Source organism: Protopterus annectens, chromosome 1.part1, assembly GCF_019279795.1.
Source record: "Protopterus annectens isolate FY-2018-M chromosome 1.part1, PAN1.0, whole genome shotgun sequence".
Classification (NCBI taxonomy): Eukaryota; Metazoa; Chordata; order Ceratodontiformes; family Protopteridae; genus Protopterus; species Protopterus annectens.
The window spans coordinates 946,100,046-946,116,278 of NC_056726.1; the positions used below are offsets into that span (position 1 = coordinate 946,100,046).

A 16,233-nucleotide genomic window follows, 5' to 3' on the forward strand; every position below is an offset into this window, starting at 1 on the left:
TCTCTAGCATTCATGGAGTCTGGCTACATGTCAAATTCTCAGTTCTAAGTTCAGCAAAGACAGGACCAGAATGCAGCAGTTAGTGAACAGACATATGGTCGATGCAGTTTCCCAGAAGCAGTCACTGACTACAGATGTTGTACACAAAAGGAAAGGCTTTCTGCCAGATACAGTACTCACTATCGATACACATATGAGGTGGCTCAGCACTCAATCCATCATTAAATTGGAAGGCAAACCTATGAAAGTGACATCAGGAGGAAGGATAATGTGTGGAGATCCTGCCCAAGGATAAGGCTGGAGGGGATAACATTATTTACGTAAATGGGTGACAAGCCCTCACACTGCCTTACAGCACACCTAACACCTGCAACCTTGTGGGCATGTGCAGGGAACTGTTTGGATGGCTATCTGGAAGATGACCATACAGTGACTGTACTCTTATAGAATAAAGAGGAATGAGATGGTGATAATGCCCACAGACTGATGGTCAGCAGGCACTAAGTAGAAAAACAAAAAAAAATGCATCTCTAAAGTCTAACACTGTAACACTGGAGACTCTCCTGTGTGTGTGTGTGGGGGGGGGGGTTAATCCCAAGGAGTAAATCCACCAGAGTGAAAGAAGCCAAACAACAGCCAAAAGTCAAAATAATATGAAGTACAGACATAACAAAGGAAGCATGCAGTCAAAACAATAATGTTTGTTGAAGATGTGAACTTATGACCAAGTGGCCATTGCAAAGATCCAAAATTGGTTCATATGGAGAAAGCCTAGCTAGTAATAGATGTGTCTATAATTTAAAACAAAAAAAAATCCAAATGAATAACAGAAGATATGCATATCACTACAGTAGTTATAAATTCATTTATAACACTGTTATAGAATATATGGGTCTTAAAGCAATATTCCATCCTTGGGGTCAGATGTGAAATTTGTATAACAGTCCAGTTTTTAACACATCTAAGTTATTAGGCTGTGAGATGAGTCTGTTAAACAGTCGATGCGTGGGCCACAATAAGTTGATTTAGTACATTTTCTTTACATATAACTCTAAACATGAAACCACAAACTATAGCAATGGAGGAGGATTAAAATAGGGGAAAGATGGGAGAAGAAAGGCTGTGGAGGAAGACACATGTTCATAGACTCATAGAAGGTTACTAGGGTAACAGCCCAAGTGCCCTTACAAACCTGGACATATTTATCCTGAGTTGCCCCAATTGTCAGTGGCTAGGTGATTGTAATTCGCAGAGGTAAGGGTCTATGGTAGTTAATAATGACTTCCTCTGTCCAGGAGGTAACATGGGCACCAGCCCATAAGTGAATCTGCGGTCACCCATCCATTGAGCTAGGTTGCATTTGAAGAAGGTCAGGGAGGGGCTCTGTTTTGCGTGAACTGGAAACTTGTTCCAGAGAAGTGGCAGTTTCTTGGAGATATACCTATCTCTCCAGCATGACCTGTTCACCCACAGGCTAGGTTAAGATCACTGGAGTGAGTGACCCTCGTGTAGTTTGATTTACAAATGTATAACATTTCCATCACGGACAGGTCAGAGACACCCCTTATCAAACTGTAGGAGAAAGAATACAGTGACAGGGCTTTCAGTCTTTCGCTTAAGACTTGTTTTGTGTAACCTGTAATTTCTTGGTGAGAAACCTCTGTGCTCTCACCAACTGTTGCAGGTATCTGGTGAGGTTCATGCTAAAGGGAGCACTGTAGTCAATTATTGGCCTGATGAGGGCCTGCTTATAATGGAATTATAACATCATTTTTATTTAAACAAGATACATCTTTATTAAATTACTACATATGATATAGGCAATCATACATTTACATAAATGAAAACAAACCATACTGACATAATTTTAGTTGCAAACATTATACATCACAAACCATATCAACATAACTGTAGTTGCAAACATTATACATCACTTATAATCTATCCAGTTAATGTCAGTCAAACATTACACATCTCATTCAAATCCTACCTTTTTTTAAACCTCACTCCTCCTCTGCATGTGTTCTTCCCACAATTCCCAATTTTCCTAATTAAGTTGCTCCTACCCTTTTCTAAAGATCCTGATTCCAGTTGTTTTATCTCTGTCACTATATTCACTACTTCTAGTAAAGTTGGTTTAGACTTTGACTTCCATTTTCCTAGTAATTACTTTTTGGCAAGCACCATAATTAGACTTGGCAAGGCCTTACTATGTCTAGGCAATTCTGATTCTATATCATAGCTCAAAAAATCATTTCCTTACTTACACAAATTTGCACACCTAGTATCTCTGACAGAACAGTCTGCATGGAATATTTAAAGTCTGCCAACTCATCACACTTCCAGAAAATATGCTCCCAGCTACCTCTTTCTTCACCAGCACACCTCCAACATTTGCTGTCTACCTGAGGAAAAATTTGTTGGAGTCTACTTCAGGTATAAAAATACCTATGTAAACACTTCCAAGCAAAGATCCTAAATGTTCTAGACTTTGTTGCATAAGCGGGACACACACATATAACCCCACATTGTTTCTTTGTGATTTGCTTATCCCCTCTATTTTCCCAATCCTTTCTAATCTGGCTGATTCTTAAAGTTAACGTGCAATATTTTGTATGTTCTAATTATTCCTTTTTTAACAGCAGCTTCTATTCTAGATTCTACTAAAAACTCTACCATTGCTGGTCTTTAACTTAGGATCCCCCTATTTCTTTCTCTTTGACTATACTCTCATATCAGTTCCTTGACAGGGAAGGCAATCTCTGTCTTGCAGTCCAAATAAATTCTTGACCTATTCTCATTCTATTACCTTTCCCTCTCTAATTATTTGCTCCAAATACCATGGTTCGTTTACCAGTTTTTCCAATATGTTCTAGCACCCTCTTGTCTATTGTCTGTATCCCTAATTGCAGTCATCTTTATCTGCAGAATCCACTTTCTCCATTCCCATGCTGCCTTAGTTCTTAGAATACTTTCTAATACTTTACGAATATAATATTTTGCATTGTTATTTTTATTTCCCTTAAGGATCTGCATCCAAAATCTTAGCCTCTCCCTGTTTCTTGAGCTTTCCTCTTGTTTCATCATCATCCCTTTCCACTCTGAATTATAGGTTTCTGCTTGTGCTATTTATAGGAGCCTTAAGTGTGTAGCTCTGGAATCCCAACCCATCTTGCTCAACTGGAAGAAGCAGCTTATCCTATTAGACTATTGCTGTCTTCTCCTCCCAGATAAAATACTTTGGCTCTTTATTAAATGCTATACACAAATTCTTCTCTGGTTAATAAAAATATCTCTGACCTGTGTATAAAACTAAAGGGACGAAAAACTGCTTGTATCTTGCTATTCATTGCTTGTATCTTGCTAGCCATATCCATACGACAGAGATTATAATTTCTCAGTTTTTGTATTATCTTTTGTTAAGTCTCTTCCCACATATCCTTTGCTGCTACACCAGAATCCTTTTTGATCCATACTCCTAAGTACTTTGTTTTATCATTTCCCCATAAATATGGATATTGCTGAACCAATTCATGTGTGGGTACATAATTTGCAGATACTGCCTTTGTTTTAACTTCATTATTCTTCTAATCAACTCTTGTGTTTTCTTCTGTCACTCAAACATTTTATGTTGAAACACTGGAAAGCATTTCACTAACAGAGTCTCTCTGTGGTCTTTATAACCAGAAGAACAAGAAGCAGTATCTCCTTCTGTTTCACAGCTCACATTTTGTTGGATAAACTTTTGTATTTCCTTCTTAGAATGTTCTGCATCATAAAATGATTTTGCTCCTCCAGGAAAGAATATTCTGAAGAAAACTGGATACAGCAGTTTGAATCTCATACCTACTTCTCGATATTCCCTGATTAGTGGAATAACCTTACTCCTCTTCTGCCTGATGTACAGTGAGTAATCATTTTCCACACTCTGCTGTGTCCCACTTTTAATATTGTCCTTTTGACACAGTTTTGAAGGAATCAACTCCTTCTGTTAGTAGGACGTCACCTTTACTATTAAAGGTCTAGGTTGCTTTCTCATGGCCAGGTTTGGAGCATACATATGATTTGTCCTTTCCATTAACAACTGTGGAATCCCAGTCCAGTTATTAGTTGTGCTTTCACAAAATTAATACAGTCTGTTCCTTCCAGCTTCTCTTATACAGCAGAAAATCTGAAGTTTTCCATGTGTTCTCTGTGCTCTAATTCTACTATTTTTTTAAACATCTCTTCTTGAGCAGTCTCATATTCAGCCAACCTTTTATTCACTTCAACCTCAGATTTTTGCAGTTTTACCACCTCATATGAATATCTTCTTCCATTTTATCAAGCCTTTTGTTATTTTGTTATCCATCAGTGTTTCATTTATTTTAATTAGTTCTGAGTACATTTAACTTATTTTTCCCTCTATGTTATTGGAAGCCATGTCTTGAAACAAAGCTGGAGCTTGCACTGCTTTTACTGAACAGCTGCAGAATTCTTCCCATTCGGCATTTTTCCTCACCTTTTGTGGTTGATTTTCTTTCACATTCTCTGAATTTCTTTTTTGTTGGCATTCAGGTAGTGCACTTGCTAGCCAGTTATTGAAATTTACCCCCAAAATGAGTTCACTGGCTGTCTCTTCTGAGTTTCTGTTTTCACAGTGGGAGAGCTAAAATTAAGCTGTTACTCAATGTGCAGCCATCTTGGAAGTCAAATTATAGCATCCTTAGATCTAGATGCAATGCCTTTACTTATAAGATGTGCCACACAAAAGGATTTCCTTACTACTGTGGATATGTGGTGGTCAGTTCATGTTGCTGTCAACCTGAGTACCCAGATCATGTACCATTGGGTCTACACTTAGGGAGGTGCTGTTTATAATGAAATTAGCAGGAATGTCAGCATTCCCAAAGGGAATAATAATGCATTTTTTTTGTATTTAGCTTTATTCTGTGGCTTTGGCACCAATCATTTGTCTTGTGTTAACCCTGTCTGCCCTATATTAACATCATTGGGGAACTCCATGTTTGCTCCCAATTTGCAATTGTCACCGAAGTTGGTCAGCCACAGGCCGTCCAGGTTTGCCTGGACCTCTGAGAAATAAATTCCACACTATAAAGGGCCCAGGACACAACACTGTGACAGGCCACTGGTGAGTGTTCTTTTCCTAAAGGTGAAGTCATCCATTTTCTCAATATGTGTCCTGTCAGTGAGCCAGTTGACTACCCAACTGGTAATGTATGGGTGTAATTCGCAACTGGGAGTTTCTCTCTTAATACCTGACTGAGGAATTGTGTCAAATGGCTTGACTAGGTCAAGATAAGTGGTATGCACTGTCTTTCTCAAAGAATTCAAATATGTTTAACAGGCATGATGTACCTTTAACAAATTCAAACTGGGTTGGGTCCAGAGTTTGGAGATTACATATGTCCTTGATAATAAGGTCCAGAATGATTCTTTCCATGGCCCTGAAGATGAGGCTTGTCAACCTATGGGCCTATAATTCCAAGGGTCAGTTGATGGTCCCCCTTTGTGCAGAGGAATTACTGTTGCTGTCCTCCACTCTGCCAGAACATTGCCAATTTGCAGTCTATGGTTAAACAGGGATCCACATTGGTCTGCTAGGTCATGTTTTAAGTTGTTTAAAAGGCAACCTGGGATGTTGTCTGGTCTCACTGGTGCTGTGTTTCTGGCCTTACAGCTGACATGACCTGCTCTCTTGAGACAATAGATTGGAGAATGGTGGCAGGTATAGTTTGACGGATGACTGGAGGGGACAGGGGAGTGAAGTTTGCTCTAAATCTGTCAGCTAGCATGTTGGCTATTACCTCCACTTGAGTATGGGTGGTGCCATTCACAACCAGTTCAACGCATAGCTGGGTGGTCCCTTTTAGATTTAGGATATAGTTAAATAATGTCTCTTGTGAATATCCTTAGCTAGGGAGGCTATTTTTGCTTTGTAAGTAGCTTTGGAGGACTTAAAATTTCTAATTTGTCTGTTTATGTTAGACAGGGATTTCTTCCTTTGCTAAGCCAGTTCCCTCTTGTTCTTGGATATTAGTTTCTTTGTTTTGTTGTATAGCCTGCTTACACTAGGGGCCTATCACTGAGTCTTGTTTTTGTTTGGAAAGACCTGGCTTTAGTCTGTTCAGGTACAGCCAATTCTATACAACTGCTTAGATGGTTATACAGGGCACCGATGTACACCTTCTGCATAGGAGTCCATATTATCTGCATTCGATGGGGCTTTGAAACTTCTAATACCATCACTTACTAGAGCTTGATGGGGTATTTGGTCTTTTAATTATATTGAACGAGATTGATTTATGGTCCGATCCAGGGAGGACATCACTCGGGGGGGGGGGTTACAATACTCTCCCCATGTTAGTGAGTACTATGTCCAAGACATTTAAGCATCTTGTGAGTGTACTGACCAGATGTTCCAAAGCATTTGCAATGAAAAGTCCAAGAACTTCTGAGCTAGCATGTTTGTGGTGGTGTATGTTTCCCAGTCGAACAGAAAATAATTAAAATCACCCATGAGTAAGATGTTGTGCTGTATGGCATGTGACTCCAGTAAGTTCACGTATGCATTTAGCTTTTCCTGTTTCATGGTGGGGGACTTATAGGTAGCTGTGATGTGGTTGGGGGCTTTGCCTACAGTTAAGTGGACACGGAATAGCTCAAGAGAGTCGTACTGTTTGACCAGTCTCGAGGAGTACTTATCCTTAATAAAGATGGATACACCTCTTCCTTTGTTCTTTCATGCTTAGTTTGTGGTCTGAACATGTGGAAGCCATTGTAGCCCTGCATAGCTAGGGTGCTTTCTGTGACTTTGAACCATGTATTATGCCTTTGTGACTGCACAGACATCAGCATCTTTCAAACTGAGGAGTGCTCCCAGGGAGTCCAGTTTCTTGTTTAGACTCCTTGAGTTTATCTAGAGAGGATTTTGTTATGTTGACAGGTTGGCTATTTTGATACTGCCTAAAAAAGGCACAATAGGGGTGGATAATGTTTTTGCCAGTATTTGAAAGCCTACAAGAGACAAGGGCAGGGCATCTCTGGCAAAGCAACATGGCCTGTCGACCATGTCTTCCCAGGCTGGCAGATACTGGATTCCCTTGGACTGAAACAAGAAGCTAAGCCAATTGTTAAAGTTAATCATTTTTGTTTGTACTGTGGCATCATCCTTGGAGAAGTTAGAATGCTGCTTAATGCTAGGCTTATACCTACCTGCCTGTGACACAATCTGAGAGCTCAGTTATGTCTCTCTTTATACAGTCCACTAAGATATGTCTCAAATCATTCACCCCCACATGGACTATGATGGAGTCATAGCAGTACTTGTGGTTGAGTGACCTGAGTGCTTGAGTGACTTGACAGATCCTGGCACCTGACATGCACCTAAGTGTAACCCGGTCCTTATCCAGCCTGATGAGGGGAACATCCATGCGTCTCACAATGACCAGTAAAGTAGGTTTTGTGGTATTACACCTTTTGGGCTTACTTATTGAGACACTGGTGTGTGTGTGTGTGTGTGAGTGATTATGTGTTGTGTTTTTTTTGCATTGTTATTTGTGTAAGTAGTTTCCATTTGGTAGGCCTCTGATCTTTTGGTAAGTTACTAGTGAGTACCTCCGCATATGTAGGTTTATGTGTCATGTCCTTATTTAGTGTGGAAAGTGTGTATTTGCTGACAACCTGTTTGGCATTCAATTTGTCCTTATGTGAGAGTCTTGTCTCCAATTTCATACTGTAACTACATATCTCACATAAAGAATTTGTTTGTTCAGGAGTAAGTGGTTGTCAGTATACATGAGACAATTGTTACTTTGCCTCAGTATGCCCATGTCTACCACGCTGGCCAGAGAGATGATGGGAAACTGCCCATCCATGATAGCAGACTCTTACTGTATGTTTTATTAGGGAAGGGAATGGGTTAATTTGACAGGACTGTGCTGGTAACTCCAAGACCACTACAGGGACCTATACATTGTGTAGGCTAAGGATGCTCAATAAGGCAACGCTGCTTAGTGAGCAACTAAATTGTCCCTAGAGCAGCAGAAAAGCTTGGAGGGGTTTCAATGACAGCTTTTTATGGAAAAACTGAGCTTCTAGGCTTCTGCATCTAAACAGGCACTGCTAAACCCCACTGCGTGAAGCGCAGCACTGCGCAAACTCTAGGCTTAAATATGAGCAAAGAGAAACAAGTTTTAAGCTAAGAAAAATCAAGAAAGCACACAATCAGCCTTCCACCAGCAATCCCCAACTCAGACAGGTTAGACCAGCAAACGTCTGCCACAAGGGTATAGAAAAACACCTTCTTAATGTCGAATAGCTTTAGAGCCCAAGTGCAACAAGACCAAACAAACTACCTACAACAGCCCTACAATACATGCAATGTAACACAGTACAATCAACTACATAAAACAGCAGTAGACAGTACTTTTTATTGCTTTAAAGAGCAAAAATAACAGCAAATAGCTTAAGAAACTACTAAAGTACAGTCACAGTATATAAGAGAAGTGCAAAAAAATACTTATTTTTGTTTTTTCAGTAGTAGATTACTCCAGGTGAAAGCAGATTCTCAGCAATCAGTAGCAAAATTGCCAAATGATGAGCAGCTCTGTGTATCTATGCCAAAGCCCACACAAATGCAAGGTTTAAATATCAGCAAACAAAAACAGGTTTAAGCTAACCACCAATCAGGAAAGCACAGAATAAGCCTTCCACCAACAATCCCCAACTCAGACAGGTTAGATCAGCATACTTCTACCGCAAGGGTGAGAAAAACACCTTCTTAATGTAGAATAGCCGGTTCGGAACCCAAGTGGAACAAGACCACACAAACTACCTACAACAGACCTACAACTAACAGATACAATATAACGCAGTGCAATTAACTACCTAAATGCAGCAGACAGTACAGTTTTTTTAAACTGCTACAGTACAGTCACAGTATATAAAAGAACTGAAAAAAAGTACTTAGAGCCTTTTTGTATGCTTCCCAGCTCAGATAGATCAGGTGAACACCTACTGCCACTAGATGAATAATCCTAGTTTTTCTAATGTAAAAGCACAGTAAAACAGTGTCCAGAATGAAGTGCTACCATAAACAAACTTAAAGACACTGATACAGCAGTGTACTTTAAACAGCTTATAAAAGTGTGATTATTCAATAAAAGTACTTCACTTTGTATAAATGAACCAAAAGCCACTCAACTGTACAAAATTTATAAAGGCAATAAAAACAAGATAAGCTGATTAATAAGCCCTCCAGCCAATAAAACTGCATGCAGAAATCTCAAGCATTTCCACAACCTAAACAGACCAGGCTACCTCCCAGTGCACTAGATAGATAAGCCACTGACCTCTTGATGTAAAAATAAGTGCTTGTTAGAGCACTACTTTATCCAACAGCTAGCTAGATAGTGAATTTAGAGCAAGTAAATCAGTAGAACAGCCAATGAGTGGCAAAATGCACTTTTTCAATACAAGCACAAGGAAAGGCAAACAAATAATTCAAGATATCAACAGCAGTGTAGAAAGGAAGGAGCTTATTAAGCTCAATTTACAACAGGGGAGGGCAGCTTAAAATCACCAGGTTTAAAAGCAGAGCAACGAAAAGGGGACTAGCAGAGACTCACCAACAGTGCTTTAGTTTATGAAGGCTTAAAATCTTTTCAAAACATGACAAAGCCCCAGACATTCACTGTATAATTAGGTATGACTCAAGAAACAATTTAACAAATGAAAAAAAGTACAGTTTTGTACCTACCATAAATGTAGATGTTCGAGTGCTAATACAGCTGCAGTAATCACAGATGGGTTTTCTGCCGTCAGGCGGGTCCTCGGTCGGCCGAATTCCAAAGTCTAGGTCCGGCGTCGGATGTTGTCGCTTTCTTTCCTGACGTCAGTGTGACAGGGGTATATAAGACACAGCCGATGCCATTTTCTTCAGTCTTTCTTGCCCCAGATGTCAGGTGCCCCCAGAAGGAAGGCAATACATAAATTATATATATAAGCATGCAATGCAATATAATCAAAAATCAGTAGTTGCAAGAAAATACACCATAGAAGGATAACCCAATCAGGTTGTATGAGGAGGTGTTAGCCACTAGGCCTTTACCAAGAGGGGAAGGAGGGAGGGAAACCTGTACTGCAGCTGTATTAGCACTCGAACATCTACATTTATGGTAGGTACAAAACTGTACTATGTTCATCGTGCATACAGCTGCAGTAATCACAGATGGGTAGAATCCCAAAGCTACGCACAGGGTGGTAGGCACGAGGTGGAACTGGGAGGAGCCAGAATGCCCTGCAACACAGCAGTGGCAAAGCCTGCTCTAGTTTTGAAGTATAAAGGCAGGTGGTAAAGTTTTGTGAAGGTATGCACAGAACTCCAAGTGGCTGCCTCCAAAATATCTTTGGTAGGGACTCCTCTGAGGAAGGCTGTAGAGGTAGCTGTGGCCCTGGTGGAGTGGGATCTGATGCCTGTAGGAACAGATTTGCCATGAAAGGAGTAACAAAACCGTATGCAGTGGCCTATCCATTTTGAAATTGTCTGTTTGGAAATTGGCTTCCCTTGAGCTCCTACAGCATAGGACACAAAAAGTTGTTCTGATTTCCTGAAAGGCTTTGTTCTGTCCAAATAGTAACGTAGCTGTCTATGGATGTCTAAGGAATGTAGCAGCCTTTCCCCTTTGTTTTGAGGATTGGGGTAAAAGGTAGGTAAGTGTATGGCCTGATTTAAAGCTACCCTGGATACTACCTTAGGCATAAATGACGGGTTGGTTCGTAGGGAAACCCTGTCCTGATGGAAGATGAGAAAGGGCTGCACAGCCATGAGGGCTTGCAGTTCCAAAACCCTACGAGCCGAGGTAATGGCCAGAAGAAAAGCTGTTTTCCAGGACAAATATTGCAAATCTGTTGAGGCAGCTGGTTCAAAGGGAGGCAATGTTAATTTTTCTAGAATGTAATTAAGATCCCAGGCTGGTATTGGTTGTTTCCTTGGAGGTCTTATATTCTTAGCCCCTCTGAGGAACTGTCTTAAGAGTGGGTGAGAGAATAAGGGTGGATCAGTGTTGTATTCTGCAGAAATGGCTGAGGCATGAATTTTGATGGAAGAAAATGAAAGTCCACTGTTCAACAGCTCAGCTAGATACTGTAATATCTGAGGCAAATTCAGTTTTCTAGGATCCTGGCCTTTTTTCTCATTCCAAGCGCAAAACCGTTTCCATTTTGCGGAGTAAGCCTTTCTTGTAGATGGCCTTCTGGCTTCCAAAATGACATCCTGCACCTCTTTGAAGAGTAGGGTCTGTTGTGGTGTTAAGGAATTTTCCATGCAGCCATATTGAGTGTTTTCAGCTGACTGTGAAGAGTTTTGTAGCTGTGCTGAGTCAGTAGATGAGGCATTAGAGGTAGCGTCCAGGGAGGAGTATGTGTTAGGCTCCTCAGGAGTGGGTACCAGTGTTGTCTTGGCCAGTCTGGAGCAATCAGTATCATCTTTGGTCTGTCTGCTCTTGCTTTCAAGAGCACCTTGGGCAGAAGAGGCAAAGGTGGGAAAGCGTAAACTGTCCATGCTACCCAACTGAAAGAAAGGGCGTCCACTCTCCAGGCCTTTGGATGGAAGGTCCTTGAGCAGAACTTTGTCAATTGATGATTCCTATGGGAGGCGAAGAGATCTATGCCTGGCCTTCCCCACGCTTGGATTATCTTTGTAAACACTTGAGGATGCAATTTCCATTCGTGTGGGTCTGTCATATTTCTGCTTAGATTGTCTGCCAGCGTGTTTTCCAATCCTGGCAGGTACTGTGCTTGAAGTTTGATTTGCCATTCCAGAGCCAAGTTCCAAAGTGACATGGCTAGCCTGCACAGGGGGTATGAATGTGTTCCTCCTTGTTTGTTTATGTACCACATTACTGTGGTGTTGTCTGTTCTTATCAATAATTGCCCTGGATGCAGGAGGTCCTTGAAAGCTGTAATTGCATTTATCACTGCTAGCATTTCTTTTTGATTGATGTGAAGGTGCTTTTCCTTTTGGGACCATTTGCCCTGAATGCACCTATCTGTCATGTGCACCCCCCAGGCATAGTCTGGGGCGTCTGTTGTGATGACTTGATTTGCTTGAGGCTTGCAGAATGGTAGACCTGTGTTTGTTTGGCATGCTTGGGCCCACCATAGAAATTCCTTTTGCAAACATGGGATTATTGGTATTATTGTTTCCAAACTGTGGCTGTGTTGAGACCATAGTTTTTTTAGGTACCATTGGAGTTTCCTCATATGCAACTTTGCACATGGGATTAAAAGAATGCAAGATGCCATGAAGCCCAAAGCCTGCAGGATTTTCCTTGCAGTGAGCCTGGTACAATTTGCTAGTATTTTGAAGTACTGAGTTAGTTGCCCCTGTTTTTCTGGCGTAAGATAGGCCATCTGGGTGTTTGTGTCCAAGTTGGCACCCAGGAAAGTTATTTTCTGAGATGGTGTTAGCCTGGATTTCTCTTTGTTGACTGTGTATCCCAGAGAATTCAATAACTGTGTTACATAAGCCAGATGTTCCAGAAGTATGTGTTTGCTGTCCGCTTGGATCAGGCAGTCGTCCAAATAAGGGTAAATTTGTATCCCTTGAAGTCTGCAGTAGGCAATTACTGATGCCAGGCATTTCGTGAATACTCTGGGCACAGTAGATAAGCCAAAGGGCAATGCAGAGAATTGATAGTGGATTGAACCTGCAAGAAATCTGAGGTATCTTCTGCAGCTTTGTCTGATTGGGACATGCAGGTATGCCTCCTTGAGGTCCAATGTTACCAGCCAAAACTCCTTGCCCAGCATGGGAAGAAGCTGCTGTAATGTGAGCATCTTGAATTTTGGCACGAGTAGAAATGTGTTTAGGATGGATAAGTCCAAAATGGGTCTCCAGTCGGTTCCTTTCCTTGGTACCAGAAATAGTCTGGAATAAAAACCTTGACCTTGTTCGTGAGTAGGTACCTCTTGAATAGCTTTCATGTCCATGAGCTTTGAAATTTGTATTTGAGCCTCTGCCCTTTGATTGTGTGGCAGGTTTGGCATGCCTCTCATTTTTGGAAGAGTGTGAAAATGAAATCTGTAGCCTCTGTTTATAATGTCCAGGGTCCATTTGTCTGTTGTGATAATATGCCAATTTCTTGTAAATAATGCCAGCTTTCCACCCAAGGGTGCTGCCAGCTGAGACTTGCTTGGCATGAAAAGGTGGAAGTCATTGGGTTTGTTTCCTGTATTGTTGTGCACTGTCTTCGCCACCTCTTGGTGCAGGAGTTTGCCATTGTCTGCCTCTATATGATCCTTGAGATTGTCCTCTGCCCCTTGTGCGCCTGTATCTGCCTCTTTGGGACTTGTCCGTGGCTGGAAAGGACCAGTTTTTTGAAGGCCAATTTCTACTAAAACGTGGTGGTTGAACCTGTAGAAAAGCTTTGACAGTTTGCATAGATTTTGCTTTTTCTTCCATTTTCCGTAGTATCTCCTCAGCATTAGTACCAAATAGAACATCCTTTTGTAAAGGAGCATCTAGTAGTTTAGCTTTAACATGATCCGGCAAGGTTTGTTCCCTAAGCCAGGCGTGTCTATGAATGACTGATTATGTAACAGCAGCTCTACTTGAGGCCTCTAGGGCATCATAGCCACATTGTAAGGTGTGTTTACCCACTTGTTCTGCACTATGCATCATATCCTGCAACTCCTTCAAATCTGGTTGTTCAGGTTGTGACATTTTATTTCTTAATTGTGATAACAGAAACTGCTGATATTTAAGCATATGGAACTGACAATTTAAGGCCCTCATGGCTAGGGTGGCCGAGGTATATACCTTTTTTCCCCACCTTTCTAAGGATCTGGACTCTCTTTCGGAAGGTAGTGGATTCTTAGCAGTAGAGGCCTTCATTCCCTTGGGGCCTTGAGAAATGGTTTCAGGGTCAGCATTATGGCTTTTGTAAAGAAATTGGTGAGAGTTAGGAACTCTGTAGTACCTATCAGGCTTGACTGGGGCAGGAGGCAGGGAATCCGGATTAAGGCAAGCCTCCGAGTAAACATCATCAAGTATGTCCAAGACAGGAGGTATCGCCAGAGGTCTGTGCTGAGGTAGCAAAAGAAATTCCCTAAGTCTTTTCTTGGAATCAGAAAAATCTTGGCCTTCCCAATGGAAGTGTTCCTTCAAGGTATGCAAGGTTTCCCCAAAAGAAAAATCCTCTGGGGGAGATACAGAAGGAATGGACTGCTCTGCATCAGAATCTTCAAAAGGGGAGTACGAGTGTTCCTCTTCATCAGAATGTTCTGAAATAATGCAGCCCTGGTCAAAAGAGGGAGAATCTTCCTCCACTCTGGGTCTCTTGTCTGGAGGGGGTTGGGAACCCCTGATAAGAGTAATTAAATCCTCAGCCATTTTTAGCATCTGCTTTTTAGGCATGGGGCCTGGAGATGGGCCCTGAGCACCAGGCCTCTTGGGATGCATGGCTGATTTGGACTTAGTAAAGGCCTTTATGGAAAAGGAAGATGAGGGTCTAAAGACACCATGTGTGGAAGTGGATCTGTCCACATTAGGAGGCTCAATACTCACAGTGGCTTCGGTGGTTGTAGTCTGGGTATGGGCCGAGGCACCTGCGGTCTCGGTTACAGAAGACACCGCCAAAGAAGTGTCATCGGTAGTCAGGGGCTGCGTAGGCGCCTCGCTGAGAACCGGACCACGTGTAGCCAGTTTTGGCGTGGTGTCGGTGGAGACCGTGGACCTCGCGTGTCGGTCTTTGTCCTTGCGTTTTTTGGACAAAACAGTAGTCGGAGTCTCCGACGACATTTTATAATCAAAAGCTTTACCAAAAAAGTGCTGGGCGAACTCCGCCTGACGCTTAATAGTGCGTTTATTGAAAGTAGCGCAAAAGCGACAGCCCGAGACGTCGTGGTCTGGGCCTAAACAAGGTATGCAGAGGGAATGGAAATCCTTATACGGTATTTGCTTCCCATAAGAAATACAATTGTTAACTTTGTCTGACATCGGTCTGAGGCAAGAAAAGTTTCCCCAACGGGGTACTTAGCTTTAAAGAAGACTTCGGTTTCCAAATTTTCGTAATTTCAGGAGCTGGCCGACCGGCACTTGCGAACTGCTTCTGCTTCGGGCACCGCACGGCAAAAAAGACTGAAGAAAATGGCGTCGGCTGTGTCTTATATACCCCTGTCACACTGACGTCAGGAAAGAAAGCGACAACAACCGACGCCGGACCTAGACTTTGGAATTCGGCCGACCGAGGACCCGCCTGACGGCAGAAAACCCATCTGTGATTACTGCAGCTGTATGCACGATGAACATCATGTGAAATGTGCAGCCTACATAATTTAAGTGTCCATCTCTCACAAGGAACAGTAGGCCAACCAGATTTCTTAAAAAAACGAAAACAAAATGAAGTAGGTAAAACAAAATGCAGCTCTATCACTCAGAGACAAAAAGTACAGTTGTGTACCTACCATAAATGTAGATGTTCGAGTGTATTCACTGTTGCAGTCATTACAATTGGGTTATCCTGCTGGCAGGCTACCCGCAGTCGGCCCGAGTTCCAAAGTCTAGGTCCGGCATCGGTTGCTGTCGCCTCCTCCCTGACGTCAGTGCGCCAGGGGTATAAAAGATGCAGCCAACGCCATTTTCTTCAGTTTTTCTTGCCCCAGATGTCAGGTGCCCCTAAAAAGGTAGGCTAAATTATGCCAATAAGCATGCATACACAAAAAACAACTTTTCCTTCATCTACAAGCAAATACACCACATAGGTTGTATAGAATAGAGAAGTACAGATAAGGCCCAACAAGGAAAAGGGGGATGGTGGGAGGGTAACCTGGACTGCAACAGTGAATACACTCCAACATCTACATTTATGGTAGGTACACAACTGTACTATGTTCATCGTGTTTCACTGTTGCAGTCATTACAATTTGGTTGAATCGCAAAGCTAAGGTTGGGAGGCTGGTGCTAAATAGGATTAGGAGAGGCTATCAGACCCTGCAGAACTGCAGTGGCAAAGCCTAACCTGGATTTAGAGTAGAGAGGTAAGTGACAGTGCTTTGTAAAAGTATGCACTGAGCTCCAAGTTGCAGCCTCAAAGATGTCTTTGGTTGGTACTCCTCTGAGGAAGGCTGCTGAAGTGGCTGCTGCTCTGGTTAAATGTGGCCTAATGCCCTTAGGCACTGATTTCCCATGCTGTGAATAGCAGAAACGAATGCAGTGACCTATCCACTTTG

At 42.0% G+C, this 16,233-nt stretch overlaps 1 protein-coding gene across 6 annotated transcripts in view; it reads right to left on the reverse strand.

Moving 5' to 3' along the window:
- Window positions 1-16,233, reverse strand: part of ASAP2 (ArfGAP with SH3 domain, ankyrin repeat and PH domain 2) — a 2,005,955-nt gene that overhangs the window by 689,474 nt on the left and 1,300,248 nt on the right. The window lies entirely within an intron of this gene.